The sequence below is a fragment of the Sphaeramia orbicularis genome, chromosome 13 (assembly GCF_902148855.1).
Source record: "Sphaeramia orbicularis chromosome 13, fSphaOr1.1, whole genome shotgun sequence".
Taxonomy (NCBI): Eukaryota; Metazoa; Chordata; class Actinopteri; order Kurtiformes; family Apogonidae; genus Sphaeramia; species Sphaeramia orbicularis.
This window is the reverse complement of record NC_043969.1, coordinates 23,232,168-23,240,432: the sequence shown is the minus strand read 5'-3', so window position 1 is coordinate 23,240,432 and position 8,265 is coordinate 23,232,168. Positions and strand designations below refer to the sequence as shown.

General features: G+C 38.2%; 1 pseudogene; it reads right to left on the bottom strand.

The window, feature by feature from the left end:
• LOC115431081 (GTPase IMAP family member 9-like) overlaps positions 1-8,265 on the bottom strand; it is a 15,966-nt pseudogene continuing 7,701 nt past the window's right edge.

Here is an 8,265-nt window from a genome sequence, read left to right as displayed (position 1 = left end):
TCAGGACAAAGCAGGGAACTGTACACCCAGAGATGTTGACTGTACATTTATCTGCAGGAGAGGAAACAGTTATAAAGTTATACGTTTTAGAGTTTTCAACTGTGACATAGTATGAAAACGTATATTTACTGCTGTACAACTGCATGTGTAGGGTACATCGCAGTCATCTTACATGTAAAATGAACTAAACCGGCTTTGTGTTTAACAGATTGAATATGATGTACTATTTCTAATAAAAAAACCCAAACATTGAATCCATATCAGAATGTGTCAATCCACACTGCAGTATAAATCTAAATGTATGTGATATATGCTGTGTGAGAGAGATTATCCTAATCCTCTGATTAAAAAAGAAGAAACAAAACATCAGACATTGTAACAGAGATAATACTAAACTGGTAGAACATCAGAAAATGAACTATTTGCATTTAGAGCTTTAGCAACATGATTTAATGGAGAGTTCCTCCATCCTAACAATATTTTAAGGTAATCTTGCTATAGAATGACCTGGTTCATGTTTGTGGCAGATTTTTAAAAATTTACAGATTCTTTCTTTTCTGTGATGATTGATAAGGAAATTATGTCACATTCATCATCACTGTGGTGAAGGTTGACCATTGATTCACTTATATCATTTGTGTGACACAATGTATGTGTTTATCTGTCATGCCATTCACCCACAGTGAATAAAGCATTACTGAGCTTATGTTATGCGTGCTATGGATGACTCATCTCACCGTACGCTTATTGTGCTCAGAGCCAAAACCTCACAAAAGGTTTTATCTGAACTCTATGTGCTGGAGCAACACACACACACACACACAGTAGGGATGGTTAACATTTTTCACATAAATACACTTGATGCATGGTTAAGCCGATGCAGACGTCCTGCCACTGTGGATTATTCTTGTAAACAATTCCAGTAATGTACACATCAGATAAGCCAGTAGACTGGCATCTCATAAACGCACCTACAGACGATGAGATTTGAGCTCTAAAGAGTTTATTACCAGCCACACTGTACAACACTGATCTAATAAATGTGGGTTCAACAACATGTGCACAAGAATAAAACGATATCAGCGTCTTTGTTTACAACATAATGCATACATAGGTGTAAACAATGAAGAGAGGCTAATAGTCAGAGTTACAAAAGTGGTGTTTATGGTTACAGACAAAAGTGTAAAGCCAAGAGAGAGGAAAAGAATGTGGACTGAGTGATGACACTAATCTGGGATGCTAATTTTATAGAAAAAGAAAGAAAGAAAGAAAGAAGAAAGAAAAACTTTGAATTTGTCACAAGCCGTTTTCAACACGTTTCATTGGTTGAACATTTCTAAAACTATCAGGCCAACATGAGGACTAACCAATAGAATCATTTTATGACAAAAAAAAAAAAAAAACAAAAATGGATTTATGAGGTTTCCACCCGACAGCGACGATATATTAACCCATAAAGACCCAAACATCCACTGTCGACCAAAACATCTGCTGATATAAACTGTCTAATAACTGTTCATCCATTAATCCAATCAATACATGTAAATAATTGGTGTAAAATACAGTTTTTCACATTTCATGGTCATCAGATATGACCCATTTGGACGTTCAGAGACTGTGTAGTGAATGTGGAAACTCTGTCATCTTTTACAACATTGATTCACCAATAAAACCATGGAGTTGGATCAATGATAGGTTGAAGACACTTGATTTTATGTTCAGTTAATAATAGATTTTACTGAACAAGTCACTTTTTCTTCAGTTTTTTCTGTTTTGATCTAATAACCTTTGAATTTACTCCAAGCTTTGATGAACATCTACATCAGGGGTGTCAAACATGCGGCCCGGGGGCCAAAAACTGGCCCGCGGGATGAATTAGTGAAACACAAAAATTACACTGAAGATATTAACAATCAAGGATGTCAAAATAATTTTAGGTCAATTCCATGTAAAGTGGGTCAGACCAGTAAATACTATCATAATCTATACATAATGAAAACCACAAATTTTTCTCTTTGTTTTAGTGTAAAAAAGCAAAGTAAAAGTACACAAAAATGTCAACATTTACAAACTAGTCTTTTACAAAAAATGTGAAAAACCTGAACAAATATGAACAACCTGAAATGTCTTAAGAGAATTAAGAGTAATTGTATCAATATTCTGTCTGTTATTAAATGTTTTGTGTATTTGTAGATCCACTGTGATCTGGAAGTTGTAATGAACATGTGAAAATGAGAAGCTGAGGCCAAATAATGGCATCAGTTGTTAAAATTGCACTTTTTTTCTTAATAAATTTCATTTTGGTCATGGTTTTCATGTTTTTCCACATTTTTTAAAAGGATGTAAAAATTTGATAATATAATTTTACTTTTTTCACTCTAAGACATAGAAATGAGACACAAATTTTGGATTTGATATTATTTTTGTATTATTGTGTTATTATTTTAATCATCTGGCCCACTGCAGGTCATATTGGGTTGTATGTGGCCCCTGAACTAACATGAGTTTGACACCCCTGATCTACATGATCAGTGAATTAAATATAGGAAAATAGATGATTTTCACTGGAAAAAAATGCAAAATACAAAGGATAATATTATGATAAATGGTGATAAATCATTTAAGAAAGGTAAAATAGGTGAAAAATTCATTTGGGAACTGCCACAAAAGTCACACTGGGTCTTTAAATAAGCAAGGTTAAATAAGCAAGCATAAATCTAGAGTACTGTGCATTCACCTTTGGCCAACATCAGGTTTGCTGGATTAGTAAAGTTGACCGCACATATGCACTTCTCTGTCTGGATATATGGGAGGCATGTACAGCAGTAAAAATAAAACCTTCAGAGAAATAACAGCTTCTATAAACCACAGAGATAATATTCAGTGTGACCTCCCTTTGCATTTAACATGCCTTTAACCCGTCTGTTCAGAAAACCTGACATTTATTGCATTTATTTTCTGATGTTTTATACCAGGTGTTACACTGAATGCATTCAGTGTTAACCATTTCAACCCATTTAATTCAGTTTTTTTGTGCCTTTTAATGCTGCGTACATATTCTCTGTATGTTTCTGTTCTTTCTGAAGAAAAGAGAATGAGAAATAAATATGCATACTCAGTTCAACCCTGTAAAACTAAGTTAAAGCGGGCCTAAGTTCATTTATTGCATGTCATCCAAACAGAAAACCATACTGTCATTAACAAAAATATCACAACTCTCAGCAGTCCACTTGACATGAAATAAAACCCAGTAAAATATCTTACAGTGATGAGAAAAAGGAGAGCTTTAAAATACTGTAGATTTTTAACAAATCAACCAACAAAAAAATCTGTAGCTACATCACTGTGACCAAATCTGATTTTAGCTTCATAAACTCATTAAGTATTGATGTAATTTCAGGCTGAATTCCTGTCGGTAGTAGAGTGGATGTAGGTGGTAATTTGGTAGTGATGGGGGGGGGGGGGGACACACACACTGATCTGCCTTGGCAGAGGTCTGCGCTCTATGAGTGCTTCTAGTTATGTTCTGTTTTATGTTTTTGTATTATAACTGAAAAAGACAATAAAAAACTTGCCAAAAAAAATAGAAAAGCACTCGGAGAGCGCAGACCTCTGCCAAGGCAGATCATGCCCCCCCCCCCCCCCCCCGATCACCACTATCAACATTTCCTGAATTTTCATCCAAATCCGTCCATAACTTTTTGAGTTATCTTGCACACGGACAGACAACAAACAGACAAACCAACGCCGGCAAAAACCTAACCTCCTTGGTGGAGGTAAATATGACAATTCCGATCGGGGATTTACTAAAACCAAATTAACCCTGTGTTCTGACTGAATGATGCTGGTGAGTGGGTGATCTCACATCAAAGATGGCGTCAGGAGTTGCCTGATAAACTCCTCAGCAGATCCTTATCTGGTCTGAATCCATCACACACACTTTGATAGACATGACTTATTGCGGTCAATGCAACTAAAAGACCCAGTCACCAACTCAGGTCACTGAGTCACTGACCAAATCCCAGATTGAAGGAGATCTGTGATAAAGAAGACGAGACAATGCCACATCTGTGTGATTCATGAGGATGAATATAAACTTTCAGAACATTATCCACCACAGTTCGTTTAATGTGGGCTAGGGCTGAACCGGTATTTGTTGTTTTATATTTTATACCTACCACCAGCTCCATCATTTCTCTGGGCTGGATTCATGTGCACATGGCTACCGTATTTGCACACAATATTGCACACAATGGCATCCGAACGGCACATACTTTTTTTGCTCTGTTACTGCATTGGAACTGTACAAATATGTTTTACGTTTCCTTTTCTATGTTTAATGTACACAGCCTTGATATATTTATTCTTTAGGGTTTTATTTTGCTGTACATATTCTTGTGTGTTTTGTATTTTCTCTTTTTTATTTTTTATCTAGCCAAGAACTACCTCTATTTTTATAATTTTTGTTGTGTCCACATTATGACTAAACATTCTTGAATCTTGAATCATAGGTTTTTATCGACCCCAGAACCTTTAACCTATAAAAACAACTTTTTCCCCAATTCTAGAGAAACAAACTTTTGAGAATGAATGGTTTAAACGCAGCATTAATGCGTTGACTTCACAGTGTACAGAGACAGTTAGCGTGAGGTGATTAAAGACCACACAGTGAGCACACCTGATTAACTATCTGAGAACAGATGGCTATCAGATGAGGCTTTCCATCAAACTCCTTCAGCTGGACAGAGTTCACGTCTGGAGCAGACAGGCTCGGGGATGACGCTCAGCGAATTAAAGGGTGTACCGTTCAATACAGGCGGCAGCAACAAAGGGGACACTGAATTCTGCTTTGGGCATTTTAGAACCTAAAAACCTACTTAAAACCAAATGGGTAATAAGGCTGAGAGAGGACAGAAGAATTTGATATTTCTAGCATGTGTTTGCACAGAGGGTTGGGTGACTGAGTACTTTTGAGCGATGGGTATCATAGGAGATTTTCCATCAAATCTGCACAGCTGGACAGGGTACACTACAGAAACAGGGACCTAATCTGCAAAACACAACGGAAGCATAACTGCTATGATACATCTTGAAATTCATGGCGTTAATTTTCACTGTTGCATCTGTGCTGCTTCAAGTCACCACTGTTTCATACACTTTACATGACTCCTTTTGTTTTTTTTTTTTTTTTTTTTTTCAATGGCGACATTTATTTGCACTTGAGGAGAAATCTGTTGAACATATTTGAATGCACTCAATGTAAACTCCATTAAAATCCTGTCTTTAACCCTTCATCAGGCAAGTGACTACATGTGTAACAAACTTTCTGTAGAATTACAGTAAATACCAGCCAAAAAAGTTGCCAATAAAATGCTGTAAAATTGTTTGCTAATTACTGGAATTACAGAATATTACTGGATACGTTTTACAGGTTTTGCTTTATATAAATTACAACAATGTCTTGCATGTTTAATATTAGAAACAACCATTAATTATATTTTAGTTTTTTTAGTTTTTTAGTTTTGACGGCTCCAGTTCGACTGTAGCCGTGCTAACGACGCTAACGGAGCCTGGACTATCTGAGGCATTTCCGAGTGGGGCTAATGCATGCAGCTAACATTAGCTTAACTTAACCAGTTTTTTGCTAGCTAACATTTGCAAAAACAGTGCATTCTGAGTCCCATACCCTGTATATTCCATTTGAGACACGACTATGGACTACGGATTCTGAATCCACTGACTCCGCCCCCTCCCATCTCAAACCCTCCCTGCCCCCCTCCCCTCCCTGTTCACCTCCCGCCGCCGCCCCGGTGACCCGAGGCCCCTCCCGCCGCACCCTTCCGACGCCGGACCCCACCATCATGCAGAAAGCCTCGTGCGGAGGGACCAGGTCCAGCAGATCCACCATGAGTGCCGGGAAGGCAGGTGGCATGAGGGCGGAGTCTCTGCACACCGCCTCCAAACTGTCAGCCTCCAAATTTCTGAGCACCAAATGGAGGATGACGGCAGCGAGGACGCCAGGAATCCACAAGAAACTGGACTGAGCAGTGAGTACGAGCTGTGGCTCCGGGGACGGTCCTAGGGTGATGTCACTAATAAGCCAAGATGGCGCGTTAACAAGCAAAATATTAATCGGGTGTCAAAGATCAACCTATGTTGTGTGGACGCCGCACAAACTCCCAGCATGCACTGCTGCACGAGAGTTCATCAGGTTTGTCGTAGGTTTTTCTCTGTGACTCAGGCTTTTGGTGGTTTTTCATAGGTTCTTCGTAGGTTCTTTGCAGGTTGTTCGTAGGTTGTTCATAGGTTCTTCGTAGGTTGTTCATAGATTATTTGTAGGTTGTTCACAGGTTGTTCGCAGGTTGTTCGTAGGATGTTCGTATGTTCTTCGTAGGTTGTTCACAGGTTGTTCGTAGGTTCTTCGTAGGTTGTTCATAGGTTGTTCGCAGGTTGTTCGTAGGATGTTCGTATGTTGTTCGTAGGGTCTTCGTAGGTTGTTTGTAGGTTGTTTGTAGGGTCTTCGTAGGTTCTTTGTAGGTTGTTCGTAGGCTCTTCACAGGTTGTTCGTAGGTCTTCGTAGGTTCTCCGTAGGTTGTTCATAGGTTCTTTGTAGGTTCTTCATAGGTTGTTTTTAGGTTGTCGTAGGTTGTTCATAGGTTCTTTGTAGGTTTCTTCGTAGGCTCTTGTAGGTTCTTTGTAGTTTTAGATGAGCGTCATCATCAAGAAGTGTCCTCATCAGATGTGGACAGTCCTCCGACCCTGACCAGGTCAGTCAGGATTGGTTTGATTTTCACCATGCCCCACCCCCTGGTCAGTCATGCTTGGTTTGTTTTTCACGATGCCACACCCCCTTTACCCCCTCCAACCCTGTCCTGCTGTGGCCCCACCCCCCTTTAACCCTTGCAACCCATTTTTGAAGTGGGTAATTTTCGACCACCTTTACGGAAAATCGCAAGGTGGGGGTATGTGGTCCGGAAAAAAAAGACAAGATTTTGGTCCAACTTTTTTTTTTAAATTGAAAATACTTCTTAATAATCCAAAGGCATCAATTTGTTACATGTGAGGTATGTCAGACTGTCTGAAACCATTTTTCAAGTAGGTCATTTTCGACCACCAGTACAGAAAATCGTAAGGGTGTGGTATGTCAACTGGAAAAAAAAACAAGGTTTTTGTCCAACTTTTTTTTGCTGAAAAATACTTCTAAACAATCCCAAAGGCATCAATTAGTCACATGTGAGGTATTTCAGACTGTTTGAAACCATTTTTCAACGGGGTCATTTTCGACCACCGGTACAAATAAATGTAAGGGCGTCTGGAAAAAAAAAAACGAGATTTTGGTCCAACTTTTTTTTTGTGCTTAAAAATACTTCTAAACAATCTCAAAGGCATCAATTAGTCACATGAGAGGTATTTCAGTTGATTTGAAACCATTTTTGAATAGGTTTTTTTTCGACCATTGGAAAATCGTATGTGGTCCGAAAAAAAAAAAAAAAGATTTTGGTTCAACTTTTTTTTTTGCTCAAAAATACTTCTAAACAATCCCAAAGGCATCAATTAGTCACATGTGAGTTATTTCAGACTGTTTGAAACCATTTTGGAAGAGGGTCATTTTCGACCACCGGTACGACAAATCGTAAGGGCGCGGTATGTCGTCTGGAAAAAAAGTCAACGAGATTTTGGTCCAACTTTCTTTTTTTGCTCAAAAATACTTCTAAACAATCACAAAGGCATCGATTAGTCACATGTGAGGTATTTCAGACGGTTTGAAACCATTTTTCAATGGGGTCATTTTTGACCACCGGTACGACAAATCGTAAGGTGGGGGGGTATTTGGTCCGAAAAAAAAAAAGATTTTGGTCCAACTTTTTTTTTTTTTGCTTAAAATATTTCTAAACAATCCCAAAGGCATCAATTAGTGATATGTGAGGTATTTCAGACTGTTTGAAATATGATAACTTCACTGACCTTGATTTTCTACATGACCAATACCTTTTTTTTAATTTCACAAAACTAATAAAGTCTTGTTATGTCCTCCAATGACACACTATGGTTAACATTTTGAATTTTCTATTTCTATGACTGCCTTATAAAGGGTTAACTTTATTTTCTTCCGCTATTCAAAGGGTGTTTTAATGGCTTGACAAAATTGTTGGATTGGTCTCAAAAATACCATCTAATGTTCAGCTGCAGACAGACTCAAAACCCCACTCAAACCCAGCAGGACCACAGTGGAAACCCACTTTCTAAAAATATTCTTTTCTATTT